Source organism: Cryptomeria japonica, chromosome 10 (assembly GCF_030272615.1).
Source record: "Cryptomeria japonica chromosome 10, Sugi_1.0, whole genome shotgun sequence".
Taxonomy (NCBI): domain Eukaryota; kingdom Viridiplantae; phylum Streptophyta; class Pinopsida; order Cupressales; family Cupressaceae; genus Cryptomeria; species Cryptomeria japonica.
This window is the reverse complement of record NC_081414.1, coordinates 214,894,571-214,911,497: the sequence shown is the minus strand read 5'-3', so window position 1 is coordinate 214,911,497 and position 16,927 is coordinate 214,894,571.

The window sequence follows — 16,927 nt, the reverse complement described above, 5'->3', positions numbered from 1 at the left end:
ATTTGAAAAGGATAGCCTCACCAAAGTTTGATGGAAAAACAATTGGCGATGGTGCAGAGGCATGGGTAATTGAAATGGAGAAATATTTTGGTCTCTGCAACATGTCAAATGAAACCAAGGTAGTTTGGGCTGCTTATCAGTTGTCTGGTGAAGTTGCTACTTGGTGGGACAATGAAAAGTTAGAAAGAAAACTGCAACCAAGAGAGATCACTTGGGAATTGTTTTTACAATCCTTCAGGAAAAGGTGGCTTCCACAGTTATTCTTCGACAAGAAGATGACAAAATTTCAAAACCTTACTCAAGGTAGTATGTCGGCAACACAATACTCGGAGAAATTTACTAATCTCCTTAAGTATGTTCCGCAATACCAGATGGATGAAAGATTCTGTATTCGGAAGTTTATTTTGGGTTTAAGAACCCATATAGGAGCGGAGGTGGATATCCATAATCCATTAACTATGGTGGAGGTATTTGAAAAGGCGATTAAGCAAGAGTAGAAGTTATAGTAGTTGGGGAACCTCCGAAAGAATGAGAACAACTGACCAAATTTTGGGAATAGAAATTTCCAAAGGAACCACAATGGCAACAATCGGCAGATAAGAAATCTTAAGAGGGGACCCAACACCCAAGAAAAAGGAAGAGCAAATCAGGATGGAAATAAGAAAGCAAACAATAACACCAATGCTCAAAAGAATATGGACAGAGGAAGGTCAGGTGGCCATCCTGGTCCTAGGGATGGGTGTTATAATTGTGGAGGGAGTCATTACGCCTCCAATTGTCCACAACGTACCCCAGCACAGAGAGGAGCATATCAGCAAGGAGCCCCTCAACATCAGATTCACATTGTTGTCGACAATCATTAAGCTGATTTCCAAGCCGCACCTATCCAGATTACGGGTAAGCTCTTTGGACAAACAGTTTCTATTTTAATAGATACGGGAGCTATTGAATGTTTTATTGATCCACAAGCAGTTTCTAGAATATTTGTTAAACCTGGTTATATTTCAAATTCATGGATGGTTCAGTATGGAAATCGAGCAAAAAAGAGGGTAGATACTTGTCTATTTTGCAATGAATTAGAACTTCCTAGTTTCCAAACCCAAGTTAACCTTTATGTTGCACCACTAGTATCATATGATGTGATCTTAGGTATTAGTTGGTTGATTGAACATAAAGCCATAGTGAACTATGAAGATAAGGTCATTAGTTGCATGGATGATTTTGGGAATTCCGTTGAAATTTTTGGCTCTCAAAATCCTCTTGAATTGAGATACATTTCGGCAATGCAACTCAAGAAGGCCCAAAGAAAAGGATGTTCCATCATTGCCGTCATGGTTAATGATTTGAATAATGTAGAGAAAAGTCCTACAGATTATCCTATCCTTGCAGAATTTCTAGATGTCTTTCCAGAAGATCTTACCAAGTTACCACCTAAGAGAGAGTTCGATTTTTCTATAGAACTCTTACTTGGAATGGAGTTGCAATCTAAGGCTCCATATAGAATGACAAAAATAGAACTATATGAGCTTAAGGCTCAATGGAAAGAATTGCTTAGGCAAGGTTTTATTAGACCAAGCGTATCCCCGTGGGGTGCACCAGTGATGTTTGTAAAGAAGAAGGATGGTACTTTGAGGTTATGCATTGACTATAGGATGTTGAACAAAGTAACCATCAAAAACAGATATCCACTACCAAGGATAGATGAATTATTTGATCAAATGAAAGGTGCATCTATATTCTCCAAGATTGATCTTCGATTCGGATATCATCAGTTAAGGATTAAAGATGAAGACATTCCTAAGACTACATTCCGAACAAGGTATGGGCACTATGAATTCATAGTTGTACCATTTGGTTTAACTAATGCCCCAATAGCATTCATGAACCTCATGAACAGTATTTTCAGAGAATACTTGGATGACTTTGTTTTAATCTTCATTGATGACATATTGATCTATTCTAAGAATAAAGAAGAACATAAGAAGCACCTGAGGATAGTTTTGCAATGATTGAGAGATCATAAACTTTATGGGAAATTCTCTAAGTGTGCCTTCTTTTAGGAAAAGGTGCAATACTTAGGTCATGTCATATCCGCCAAAGGAATTTCAGTTGATCCTGCAAAGATAGAAGCAATAGTAGATTGGCCAACACCCTAGAATGTTTTAGAAGTTTGAAGTTTTATGGGACTTGCTGGATATTATAGAAAATATGTGGAAGGGTTTTCTAGGATAGTGACACCAGATACCTCACTTCAGAAAAAGGAAAAAAGGTTTGAAAGGACTGAGAAGTGTGAAGAATCATTTCAACTCCTAAAGTAGAAATTGACAACGGCACCAGTATTAACAATACCAGATCCCAACGGACATTTTGTAGTAATTACAGATGCCTCGGGTGAAGGTGTGGGAGAAGTGTTGATGCAAGAAGGAAAGGTGGTTGCATATGAATCATGAAAGCTAAAGCAATATGAGATGAATTATGCTCCGCATGATTTAGAACTACTAGCTATTGTGCATGCATTACAAATGTGGAGGCATTACCTTTTAGGGAAGCCTTTTGAGCTTAAAATAGATCATTTAGGATTGAAGTATATTTTTACACAACCTAACCTAAATGCAAGACAGAGAAGGTGGCTTGAATTTCTAAGTGAGTATGACTTTGGTATTGAATATATCCAAGGGAAGGAAAATAGAGTAGCTGATGCTCTCAGCAGAAGAAGACACCTATCTGCAATGGTTACAACAAGGACAAATTTGAAGCAACAAGTGTTGTAGAATCTTTCTGAAGATGAACATTATTTAAGAGTTAAACAAGCCTTGGAAAGAGACTCTTCAGAGCATCACTATGATGGATATGAGATAGAACCAGAGGGTATTTTGAGATACCAAGGAAGGATGTACATACCAGAAGGGGGAGAGTTGAGGAAGTTGATATTACATGAGATGCACAATACACCTTATTCAGGACACCCTGGAATAACAAAGATGGTATCTGATTTGAAAACATTGTATTTTTGGCCTAAACTCAGGAAAGAAGTGGTTGAGTATGTAGCACAATGTCTGGAATGTCAAAGAGTAAAAGATGAACATGTTCATCCAGTGGGACTTCTATTCCAACATGTTATACTAGAATACAAGTGGCAGGTAATCAGTATGGATTTCATCCAAGGATTATCGATGAGTAAGAATAAGCATGACACTATCTTAGTAGTGGTGGACAAGTTGACTAAAGTTTCACATTTCATACATGGTAACCTAAAAGATGGATCATTTGTTCTTGCCAAGAAATTTGTGCAAGAAATTTTTCGGTTACATGGAGTTCCAGAAACTATAATATCTGATAGGGATACCAGGATGACTTCCAGATTTTGGACAACATTGAATGCAGCATTGGAAACAAGGCTAAATTTTAGCTTAGCATATCATCCTCAAACTGACGGCCAAATAGAAAGGGTTAATTAGGTAGTGGAGGATCTTTTGAGAATGGATTGCATGGATCAGCAGTACAAATGGGAGGAGTACTTGCCCTTAGTTGAATTTGCTTATAACAACTCCTTTCATGCATCATTAGGTATGGCACCTTTTGAAGCACTCTATGGGTGAAAATGTTGCACACCTATCAGCTGGGATAGACTAGAGGATAGGATCATTATTGGTCCAGATTTACTCAAGGAAATGGATGAGCATATGGTGTTGATTAAGAGTAGATTGAAGGAAGCAACTGACCGATAGAAGAGTTATGCAGATTGAAATAGAACTTTTAGACAATTCACTATAGGAGATAAAGTCTTTTTGAGAGTCAAACCTCATAAGAGCTCTATCTCATTTGGAAAATCATCAAAATTGGCTCCAAGATATGTGGGACCCTTTGATGTACTAGAGGTTATTAATCTAGTTGTTTATAGATTATCTTTACCCCCTACTCTAGCTCGAATCCATAATGTGTTTCATGTGTCTTTACTGAAACCTTACAATGCTGATGCATCTCATATTCTTGATTGCCAATCCTTACAGGTTCAGGGTCCAGGGGTGGTGCTAGTGGAGCCCATTCGAATCCTAGATCAGCATAGTGTGAAGCTACGTAGAAGAGATTTCACTCAGTATAAGGTTCAGTGGGACCAATATTTTGAGGATAGTGCTACATGGGAGGATGCTGAGATGATTGACCATCATTTTCCTCATTTGCTTTCTTAGGAAATAACTGCTATTTAATTTTGGATATTTTGAAACAATTATTTAAATTTAATGATGTAAACTTGGATAGCCTATGTGCTCTTGGTATTATTATTTGAATTTGAGTTATGATTGACATTTTACGAGATATTATTGTTTTGTGATTATTGATGAGTGGCAAGACATCGAGATGATGTCTCTTCCAAGAGGGGAAGGATGTCATGAATCGTATTTTTAATAAAGTGCATTTTAAAGATTTAATGTGTTTTTTATTTATGCATTGAAATTAAAATAGATTAGATCATTCATAATCTAGTGTGAGGAAATATAGTATGCTTTTTACTCCTACAATTGATATGAAATTCGACATTTAATATTCTTTTGGGTTTGTCAATACTGATAAACTTTTGAGTGCAAGTAATGCAGGATGAGGTGAAGGAGGTCGAAGGCGAGAACACAAATTAGGTAGAATTGTTTTTAACTAAATGACTTCGATGGAAAAAGGGAATCTCACACACCACATTTTCATATACATTTATCTTTGCATTTATGAATGAAATATTATGTTAAACTCGACCATATAGAATCAAAAATTTATTAATGATTGAATTATATAGCGATTCCATGATTTCATTTGCTTTGTGTGAAATTATCAAAGTATGTTTGGTTTTCGGAATTTCATTTTAGTCGTACGAATTAGGACTCTATACAAACTTGTATATTCAAAAGTGAATATAGTTCATGATTTATATTAAATATTTTAGTATGATTAATTAGTCGTTAAATAAATTGAATTATATGACTTAGTATGTAAAATGATTAAACATTGAATGGTAGACAACTTGAATGTATTGATTACACATATACGTATATATATTTAGGTGAAATTGTAAATTAAATCAATACAAAAACTATCGTAAGCTATAAAACGATTATTCATCAAACATATTATAAATATAAGCATATATTAAATTATGAATATATAATATGAACATTAAATGTTTAAGTTTAATATTTACATAAAGTCGCATGTCAAATTATAAAGGTGATGGGTTAGTGTTATTTTGAAAAGCGACTATGTCGCATGAACTAAGGAAGACCGATTAGACTCTAGTCGATAAATGCATATCAACTAAACATGGAGTTAAAAACAATGACTATTATGAGTCGATTTACATGGCTTAAAACAAAGATATTATTAAAACATAGAAGATAAAGGTTTTAATGCATGAATTAGAAGATTTTAACGTGGAACTTACCATGCAAAAGACATAAGACCATAGTTAATAAAAACCAGCGACTAAATGCAGAAAATAGAGGATTCTAACGTGAAACATAGCATGCAACGTCTTAAAACTAAAGTTATAAATAAACATAGACTAGTGGCATCCTAAACATAGGAACGTAGAGACCTTGGATAGACCTGGCAGCATGGGCATTAGTCTCGCCATGATAGAAGACAAGTCTCATATGCCAACCACTTCACATGAGTGATAAATCTGCTAAAGCATGATAACTACAGCTTTCCTTCTCCATTTCCATGCAGCACATGTTGAAAAAACTCAGTTTTACTTCCTCCATCCCACGCAGCACATGTTAAAACTATAGTTTTACCTCCCCATTCCACGCAACAAGGAAAAAAGGACTGTAGTGGTGGTATAAACAAAGCAAAACGTGTGAAGAACTGGCAGAAATAACAAGAAAAGCATTGAATGCAATCAAGTAAGAGTTTGTTACATCTTTCCAACTCTCCATTCGACCGATAAAGACTGCACAATAATAGTAGAAATATGACAAAAGATGCCATCTCTCCGAGACGTGGAAGAGTAAGAGGAGATGCAGGTAAAAGACTTCTAAACCTTTGCAATCACCGAGCCCTTAATAAAGGAGTAAACGTAGGGAAAAAGTAAATAAATAGAGATGGATGACGAGAGGAAAAGACATTCATTCAATCATTTTCTCAAGCAGAGAAGGGCGATAAACTCTTGAAGGGAAGGATAGATTAGACGAGAGGAGAAGATAATTTGATATTATCAAAAGAGAGAAATAGAATAGAGATAGATTTGATAGGAATAGCTTTCAGAGAGACTTGCGAAGAAGGTGAGGAACTATTAGATGAAAGAACGTCAAGGCCGTACAAATCGGATCAAGTTTTCAAAAGGTCAGAATTCCTTTGTTTATGGTTGTTATTTGTTATGATTTGGTATAAGAATGCACAGAATTAGAAGCTTTAGATATTAGGTATGTTTATCCAAATTTGTTTCATATGTCATTATCCTATTTGAAATGCATTGTAAATCATTTTAGAATAGAAGAAAAGAATATAGAGAAAAGATGTTAACTAATTGTTAATAACGTATTTTGTCTGAAATAATTAGTTCTAATTCTATTTTAAGAATGTGTTTGCGTACTTTTGGTTATATATGAGATTAAATTCATACATGTATAACACCTTCTTTTGCATGTACCTTATTTAGTCGAAAGATTGATTTTAAGATTATTGCTTATGAAAGTTTATCATTTTCCAAAGTATGAAAGATTGCCTTCGATAGATATATTAAACAAGTAATGATTAGTAAAGAAAATGATATCTCTATTTTTGTTTTAAAAGAAAGATTGTATTCTCAATGGAATTTGTGTTTGAGGGAACCAAGCTAGGGTTAAGCTTGAGTTAGAAAATTACCTTTCGGGATGGGTGCTGAATGTGGATGTTTTTAGGGAGAATAGTTGCTTTTTCCAACTATTATTTTGTTGTGCATGGCATATACTCGGTCGAGTTATTGTTTGAATTATCCGTAGAAAATGATGGAAATTCCTTATTTATGCTCTCTACCACATCCTAGTATGATAGCGAATGCTTGTTTCTTAGAATGAAGTATAAAAAAGAAAATGCATATATTATCTAGGCATGCACCAGATTCCCTCTTGCTTTCAAATTCTTTGGTTAAACCAATTCGTGCAGGGTCGGGTATTCTTGATTGATCAAGAATTCTGGGGAAGTGTAAGCTTCAAGGTTGGGCGGAAAAAGTGCCTAATTCTTGTTCTTGTCTGGATTCAAAGGACAGAAGGAAGCGACTCAGACTAAAGATCGACGGATGCATCATCTTGTATATTCTTAAGGCAATTTGGAAGCCTAAGTAGGAAATAAGAACTTCTAAGTATGAAATTGTATTATTCATTTGCATTATAATGATATATCTATGAATGTTTTTATATCCATATTCGATGTTTGCTTATATCTTGTATAAAATATGCTTAGTGATTGAAATTTAAGTTTATTTATGAATAAAGAGTAGTTTAGGTTTAGATCCTAGATTGACGTCTTTACACAAGAAATTCTAGCAGTAAGAGTGTTCAGAAAATTGAAAAAGTGCAATTAGAAGAATTATACAATCATGAGAAAATTGTAAATTTGGGAAATTCTTTGTCAAGTGAAAGATTGCAGCAAATTGGAGATTTAGGGCATAAAGGCTTGGATGTTTGGAGTGAATTTCCATGCTTTGCAAATGAAGACATGATTAAATCTTTTTTAAATGTATCCAGGGTGATTATATGATGTTGGACAAAACTTATCATATTTCAAAGAAAGATACACTTGTAGTTTCTGGTCTATGTGACAATAGACCCCTTCCGGTGAATAAATCAATCAAGAACAAAGAAGTTGAAACCCTAACCGACATCATAGGTGATCAACAGGCATTAATAATTGATACTATCATCAAACCTGTTATAAGGTATGTTGCATATGTAATTTCTTATAAATTATACTTCAAAAATAGAGATGGATCTACTTCGGTAATTGTAGTGTATATTGCTCATCAAATGGTTAAAGAAGGTTACAACTTTTATTTATATGAGTTGTTGTGGGCACAATTAGTAGAAAATATTAAGATGACAAAATATCAAGCATATTCATTCTAGTTTGGTTCTTTGATTGTGTGTTTGATGCTTTATTTCACAAAATATCTACCCTTGAAGGAGAATGTAGTATGGAAATCGAATGTCTCTATTGAAAAGATTTTTTTTAGATATCTAGCTTGTTTGGATGATAAAAATCAGGCATGTGAGAATCACTTTATAAACCTTTAGAAGAATCTAATCTCTAGCCTGGTTCCTATCAGTATCAGTGCTCTTGAGGAGAGTCCCTCCTCTAGCAGTAGAAGTTCAAAAACAAGAATTGTTCTATCTTCTCCAGAACATAAGAAAAAGATAAAAGGTGAAGAAGAAAAAGAGATTATTTCCTTGGATGATCTGAAACCAACTATAGTGGCTAAGGGAAAATTGGCTTTGGTTGGAGAAAGTAAAGAGGAAGATGACCCTTGTAGTGTTGAGAACATTTTGAGTATACTTAAGGAAGCTAATGGATTAAAGAAGACTAGAAATTTAGGGTTTGAGCAGCCCTCCTATGATTAGGATCAGATTGAAGAATTTTTGGTTGACCACTTAGTTCGAAACAATATTGCTCTTGGTGATCTTTCAGGCATCTTGTCAGATGTTCTTTGTGAAGTGCTTGAAGATCATTTAAAGAAGCCTCTTGAGGCAGTACCTATTGCAAAGGATGAAGTTCTGGATGATATGAAAAAGAAATGTGCATATGCTCTTGAAAGAGATTATCAAAATACATTAAGAACATGAGAGATTATGTTGCAAAAGCAAGCATTGTGTACAAATATTGTTTCCAGTGGCCAGCAACTATTGAAAATTTTAAAGATAAGATTGATTCTATTTAATCTAAGTTGAATTCCATGGGAAAATCATTTGACATTTTCAGTGATGCAAATGGTGAACAAAGGAAGAAAATCAATCCTCTGCAATCACATCTTATATTCTATTAAAGGCAGAAATAAGATGTGGTGAATGTTTTCTTAAAAGTAAAAGAGATTGTTGAGGCTAGGTTAGAACATCTTTCTGGTCTCCTTATTGAAGCTGACAAGTGTGTGCAGAACCTTATTGTTCTTGGTTATTTATCAGAAGTAGTTGATGAAATAACAAAAAATGATACTTCGAGTCTGAGTCTACATTTGGTGATGAACTCTTGGAAGAGTTTCTTTCCACAATTGAAGGAGAAGTTTAAGAAAATCTTTCAGAAGCATAAGTGAAGCATTCTTTCTTTTGCAGTACAAATCTTTTTGGTAACCTATTTCTATTGTTACCCTTTGTCCTTGATGTCAAAGTGGGGGAAATATTGAGTATTGGGGAGTAACATTGAGTTTTGAGTTTTGGAATCTTGGAGAAACAAGGAAGCATTATCTAAAGGGGAGTTATGACGAGTTTTTTATTTAAATTTTTTGCCATCAATGACAAAGGGGGGGATCATTAGAAATAATTATCTTAATTTGTCATTGATGTCAAACCCAATGATCCGAATTGGTTTGGATGTGTTGTAGAATAGTGGAAGATAGGTATGTATGTTACAGATGGCAATTTTTAGATGTTGTTGATGTATTGTAGACATGTTTATTTCTCCATAAATATGTATTGTCAGTATAAGGATACATTTATCGCGATGAGAGAGATTTTGTGTTGGTTGTGGCAATTTGTATCATGCCCCGGTCATTCATGCAATCTAACAAAATTTAGTTAACCTATCTCAAAAGTGTATTCCTCCGCATTTGTGTTTTGATGCAGTTGTGGAAGTGCAATTTTTGATATGGTTGTTGTCATCAATTGAGATTGTTGTATTTATGGTTTTGGTGCTCTATATGTCATGCTTCTGATGTTATGCTTCAGATGTGTGTTCAGTTATGCACAATGTTGAGAAAATCTTCATGCTCCAGTTTCCTCTGATTTCTTGATTTCTTATGTTAAATTGTTGATGATTAGGTGTTGATGTCTTTAACCTTGTAGTGCTAAGTTGGATTGTGTTTATGCACTCTAGAATTATGTTCTTGGTTTGGTCCGATTAACCTCGAATGCTTTATCTTTTGGTCTAGTGATTGAAGCGTTTGCATAATTTTGAATTATGTTTGGCTGACCTTAAGAGATTATGTTATTATTTAGCTCTGGTGATTGTAGCATGTGAATTGACCATTGAAGATATCATTTGGGAGAATCTATGTTAATGCTAACTTATTATATATTCTTATTGTTACACCCATATATGTATGCATGATCACATTATTCTTAAGATAAGGGTGTGTGAAATGAAATGTATGGTATGAGGTGAATGTGAATGAGAGAGAAATGTATGGTATGGATGAATTGCAATGAAGTAAGTGAAGAGTAAGGTGGCAAGTGATAAAGCGAAGAAGTTGATGTTGACTGAGTAAAAGAGAAAAAAAGATCTATTTATATTCTTGAGAGTTAACCCTCTCTGTGGTTTTTCCCATTGGGTTTCCCATGTATTAAAATCTACTATCTCTCTTATGGTTGTGTATGTTGTGCATTTTTATTCTATTGCATATTTCATTTTTTGTTGAGGGTATCTAAATAAGTTTCAGATTATCAGAGTTCTTTATTTTATTTGGGAATACCGATTCACCCCCCCACCCCCCCACCCCCCCTCTCAGTATTTTGGTTTGTTCATCAATTTCATCTCTTCATCCTTGCCTTTGGAGGTTTCTCTTCAAGTATATTCATAGTTGTTTGGTCTTTCTTCACATGATTTGACTTATTTTCACAAAAAAATGTGAACCCTTAAAAGTGTTTTTTGAGGCACTCATCAAGACACCTCATCTCTTGAGGGAGTCTCTTCTTATATCTTTTGAAAGGGATTCCAAAATTGCATGCTTATTTTGGATCATCTTAAGTGCTCTACTTTGATAATTCATTTTTAGTAGAGCATCTTATTCCTAATGGGGAGATTCATTTTCTCTTTTTTTGTCTCCTATGGGGGGATCTTGATTGTACTTATGTGAATGAAGTTGTACTTGGAGGACATGATTCTTACAATTTTTTGTCAGATGTATGGATTTGTTTATTTTTTCTCTTTTTGAGATAACTTTTTCCCATTAGGTTTTCTTATTTCATCCAATTATGAGAGATTTCATTATTTGTACATGGGTAACTGACAATGCCTTGTAGTTAGGACCTATTCATGCATTCATCATTATATTCTTTATTATTTTTTATCTTATCCCTAAGTTTATCTTAAGAGGGGGTGTTGGAGTATAAATTCAATCACCTAATAATTAATCATCATTAATTAATTATTAGGAGTCGTTAACTTTATTTACTTGATCCAAAATTAGGAATCTTTTTTATATTATTACTAGATTGAGTTGATTATAGATCACATCATGTCATTGCATAAGATGAGGACATATTTCACCATTTAATCTAGTACCCACCTAGGGTTTATTTCTCCTTTCAATAATTATTTATCATTCATTCATTTAAGCTATTAGATCAATAAATCCTTAGGTTATTGAGAAATATATCTTGTTGTTTGCAGGGTATTTTTGGAAGCTATAGGGTTCATGTTGGCATAAGACACTATTCCAGTGATGCTCTGATGAAGATTAATGATATATAGCGCATGAGATTTCTTAGGAGTTTTTCGTTGATGGCAACTCATCCTATTGATCTTATTAAGTATGGAGTTTGGGATATCTAGATGTGTTCAGTAAGTTTTGGTATAAGTCTATCGATGATACTCAGTGTACAGTCTCATGAGAATTTCTCATTTCTGTGCTGGTATTTTGGTATGGTTTTGTCATTGATGTCAACACCTGCTAAATACACCTACTTTGGTGATTCAACAACATTCACCGGCAAACAGTAAACTGTGCAAATAGTTACCGGTATATGGTTAACCAACAGGATATAATGTTCACCGGTACCTGCAATGACATGGAAGACACTTGGTAATGTCGAAGACATCATGTGGACACTTTACTTTGAAGTAATAATCATTGGTATATTCTCATTTGCATATTTGCTTTTACCAACAAATAGGTCCAGGTTATCTAGGGTTACACCGACAGGTTTATCTTTTCCAGATCAGCATGGCACGCTATGGAGATGATTTATTATTGTTGTAAATGCATTAAGCTGACATGTTCAATCAGTTATTGCATCGGATATTGTATTGTTTGTAAAATGTTTTTATTGTAATATCTTGTAGAGCCGACCTACTAAAATTGGTCTTAGGGTATGGTATAAATGTAAGATCTTATTTGTAAGATCAAGTGTGGAATGCAAAAAAGATTCAAGGAAGGATATATGCGAGATCAAGCAGGGATATACATGAAGACATCATTTGAAGGTGAAGTTAGGTTTTTGTAGAAGCATATCAGCATTACACCGGTACTGAATCTAGCATATGAAGATGCTATTTTGTGCAGTACATTCTCATTGGATTTAACCATCCAACTATAGTCAGTGTGACTCCCATTTGTGATTGAACAGTGAGCTCTAGGCTGTTGGCCTTTCTGCATGTGCAAACCCCTCTTTGTACACTTACTATCTGTAGTAGTATCATCTGATTGTGGGTAAGGTTTCCCACTGTGGTTTTTCCCCTTACAAGGTTTCCACGTATAAAATATTGGTGTCATGTGTTGTGGATGACTTTATGTTTATGTTTCATGCATTAATTCTTACCGATATAGCAATTTTCTGTTAACACTGTTTACTGGCATACTTAACTGTCTTACTGGTATTAAGCATTAAGTTGGTTAATAAGATTTTGGTTTGAATTTATTAGACAACTGATTCACCCCCCCCCCTCTCTCAGTTTTCTCTGGGACCTACAATTGGTATCAGAGCCTAGTCCTCTTTTTGCAGAAGTTTAACAACTTGAGGAGATCCAATGTCTACTAATTATTTCAAAAAGGATAGTCCTAAACTTGATGGAACCAACTATGGGATATGGAAAATCAGAATGGAGACACATCTGAATTGCATTGGTAAAGACATCTGGGAAGTTACTAAGAATGGTTATACTGCTGTTGTAGTTGGTCAGACTGCTCCCATTGCTTTAGCTAAAGATGAAGAAAATGATTGCAAAGCGAGAGAAGCACTTTTGAGCGCATTATCATATCAACAAATCATGGGATTATCAGATAGATCCACTGCAAAAGCTATTTGGGATCATTTGGAAACACTAAATGAAGGGGATTCCACAGTCAAAATTGCAAAACTTGAAAGCTTCCGAGTCAGGTATGAACATCTAAAAATGGAAGAAGATGAAAGGATTTCTGCCTTTATGGAAAGAGTAAATGAAATAGTTTTGGGTATCAAATGTTGTGGAGGAACCTTGAGTGAAGATGACATTGTTTCAAAAATCTTAAGAGGTTTGCCACCAGCATATAAAATGAAGGTTGCTGCTATTAATGAGTTGAGAACAATGCCTAATACATCAGTAACTAGGGATACATTGATTGGAAAACTTTCAGCTTTTGAAATTGAGGAATTTGGTCCTGTTGCTACTATAAAAACTGATTTGGCCTTCAAAGCATCAACATCATCTGCTCCATCTCTTGACAAATCAGACTGGAAAGCCTTTTATGCAAGAGAACTTGAAGAAACCATGAAGGAGAATGAAGAGCTTGAAGAACTTGAAACACTATTTGCAAGAAAAATGCCAAAAGGTCCAATTGGAAGTAAGTATGAAGGTAAAGCACCCTTTAAATGTTTCAATTGCAATAAGATTGGTCATATGGCTTCAAGATGCCCTGATAGACATGCTAGACTAAGAGAAGAAGCTAGAAGGACATACAAACCTAATCCTGAATATCAAAGATACAGATTTAAGAAAAACAAAGATAAATCTTGTTACATTGCTGATGAAGGTGTGACTGATGACTCTTATGAGGATCCAGCAGACAATGGATGGGTCTTTGTTGCTATAATAGAAGATCAACCGGTACCTATTGCTCAACCGGTAGAACAAGCCCTCGTAGCTAAAGTTGACTCAAAGGATGAATGGATTATTGACTCAGGACGCTCACATCATATGACTGGAGACAAAGGTAAATTCTTGAACTTTCAAGAATACAATGGAGGTTTAGTAAGATTCAGAGATGACAAAGCCTGTTCAATCAAAGGTAAGGGTTCAATATCTCTTCATGGTAAACATAACACTGACAATGTCTACTATGTTGAAGGATTAAAACATAATCTTTTAAGTGTTGGTCAATTAGTTGAGAAAGGTTTTCAGTTACAATTTAAAAATGGAAAATGCAAAATCATGAATAGAACTGGTTTGGAAATTGCAACCGGTAATCAGACTAGAGGTAGTATCTTTCATTTGAATAACACTGAAAAGACATGCTTAATTGCACATATAGATGAAAGTTGGCTATGGCATAAAAGACTATGTCATGTAAATTTTGATTGCATGGTAAAAATCAGTACTTCTAAGGAAGTTAGAGATCTACCTAAAATTGTGAAACCTCAGAATACAATTTGCAAGGAATGTCAATTTGGAAAACAAGTTAGAGCTAGTTTCAAAAGTATTCCAGAAAAATCCAATAATGCTCTTGATTTAATTCACACTGATTTATGTGGTCCAGCTAGAACTAAAAGTTTACAAGGTGATAGATATTTCATGCTAATTATTGATGATTATTCTAGAATGTGTTGGGTTACTTTTCTCAGAGAAAAACCAGAAGCACTTGGGAAGTTCAAGCTATTCAAAGCAATGGTTGAAAATGAAACCGATAAGAAAATTAAATGTTTAAGATCATATCAAGGAGGAGAATTCACATCTAGAGATTTTAATACATTCTATGAAGTAAATGGAATCAAAAGACAGTTATCAGCACCTCGAACACCACAACAAAATGGAGTTGTTGAAAGGAAAAACAGAACTATTTTGGATGCAGCAAGAAGTATGTTATCAGAAGAAAATCTACGACATGTGTACTGGAGAGAGGTAGTAAGCACTGTTGTCTATACATTCAACAAAGTTCACATCAAAGGTGAAACTGGTAAGACCCCTCATGAACTATGGTTTGGTAATACTCCTACTCTTAAGTATTTCAGAATTTTTGGAAGTAAATGTTATATTAGAAGAGATGAGTATATTGGCAAGTTTGATCCTAGAAGTGATGAAGGAATATTTCTTGGTTATTCATCTAAGAGTAAAGCTTATAGATGTTTTACTAAAGATTACAGAAAATTGTTGAAAGTACAAATGTAAAGATTGATGAACAATTCAGAGGAACTTAAAGGTATATACACTTTGAACCGGTAACATAAATTATGACAAATGAACCAACAGTAAATCCACCGGTACAGAATGATGATCCAGTTACTTCGGTATCATCAGAGGATTCCACAGTAATTGAAGAACAACAACAAACTAAGACACCCCAGTCTGTAAGACTGAATCATTCCGAAGATCACATAATTGGAAGCAAATTTAAAGGAGTCATGACTAGAGGAAGATTGGCTAATGAAGAGGTATGTCTTATTTCTCAAATTGAACCATTATCTATTAATTAGGCATGTGAAGATAAATTTTGGATTAAAGCTATGGAAGAAGAATTAGGACAAATTGAGAAAAATAATACTTGGACATTAGTTCCCCGGCCTGAAAATAAAAATGTAATTGGAACCAAATGGGTATTTAGAAACAAACTCAATGAAGATGGTAAGGTTGTCAGAAATAAAGCAAGACTAGTGTGTAAGGGATATTCTCAGAAAGAAGGAGTTGATTACAATGAAACCTTTGCACCGGTAGCCAGAATTGAGGCAGTTAGATTATTCTTGGCCTTTGTAGCTCACAAGGATTACAAAGTTTATCAAATGGATATTAAATGTGTATTTTTGAATGGAGATCTTGAAGAGGAAGTCTATATTGAACAACCTAATGGATTTTCTTTGACAGATGACAATGATATGGTTTCCAAATTAAGAAAAGCTCTGTATGGATTAAAACAAGCCCCAAGAGCTAGGTATGCAAGATTGGATAAGTATCTTTTAAAGATTGGTTTTACAAAAGGAAATGCAAATAGCAATTTATATTACAAAGTAACTAATGATGACATCTTGATTATGGAAGTATTTGTTGATGATATAATCTTTGAAGGAGAAGATGGATTATGCAAAGAATTTTCTCTTGAAATGCAGCATGAATTTGAAATGTCTATGATTGGAGAAATAAAATTCTTTTTAGGATTGCAGATTTTACAGACTGATAAAGGCATATTTTTGAGTCAATCTAAGTACTTGAAAGAACTACTGAAGAAATTTGGGATGGAGAACTCTAAACCGGAAAGCACACCTATGTCTACAAATGGCAAATTATCTCAAAGGGATGAATCTACATTTGTTAATCCAACTAGATACAAATCTATGATAGAAGGTTTACTGTATTTGACACAAACCAGACCTGATATTATGAATGCAGTATGTATAGTTTCTAGATTTCAGAGTAATCCTAGGGAAAATCATGAATCAGCAGTAAAAAGGATTTTCCGGTACTTACAAGGCACAACAAATCTTGGATTATGGTATCCTAAAGATGAAAATTTTGATCTATATGCATACACAGATGGAAATTGGGCAGGAGATGTGGATGATAGAAAAAGCACCATAGGAGGAGCATTCTTTCTTGGAAAGAGATTAGTTTCTTGGTTAAGTAAGAAATAGAGTTGTACATCTTTACCAACAGCAGAATTAGAATATGTTGCAGTAGCAACAAACTGTACACAGGTACTTTGGCTTAAGCAAATGTTGAAAGACATAAAGGTAAAATGCAAGGAACCTATTACTATATATTGTGATAACTCTGTAGCAATTGATATATCTAAGAATCCAATATTACATTCTAAAACAAAACATGTTTCTATCAAACTAAATTTTCTAAGGGA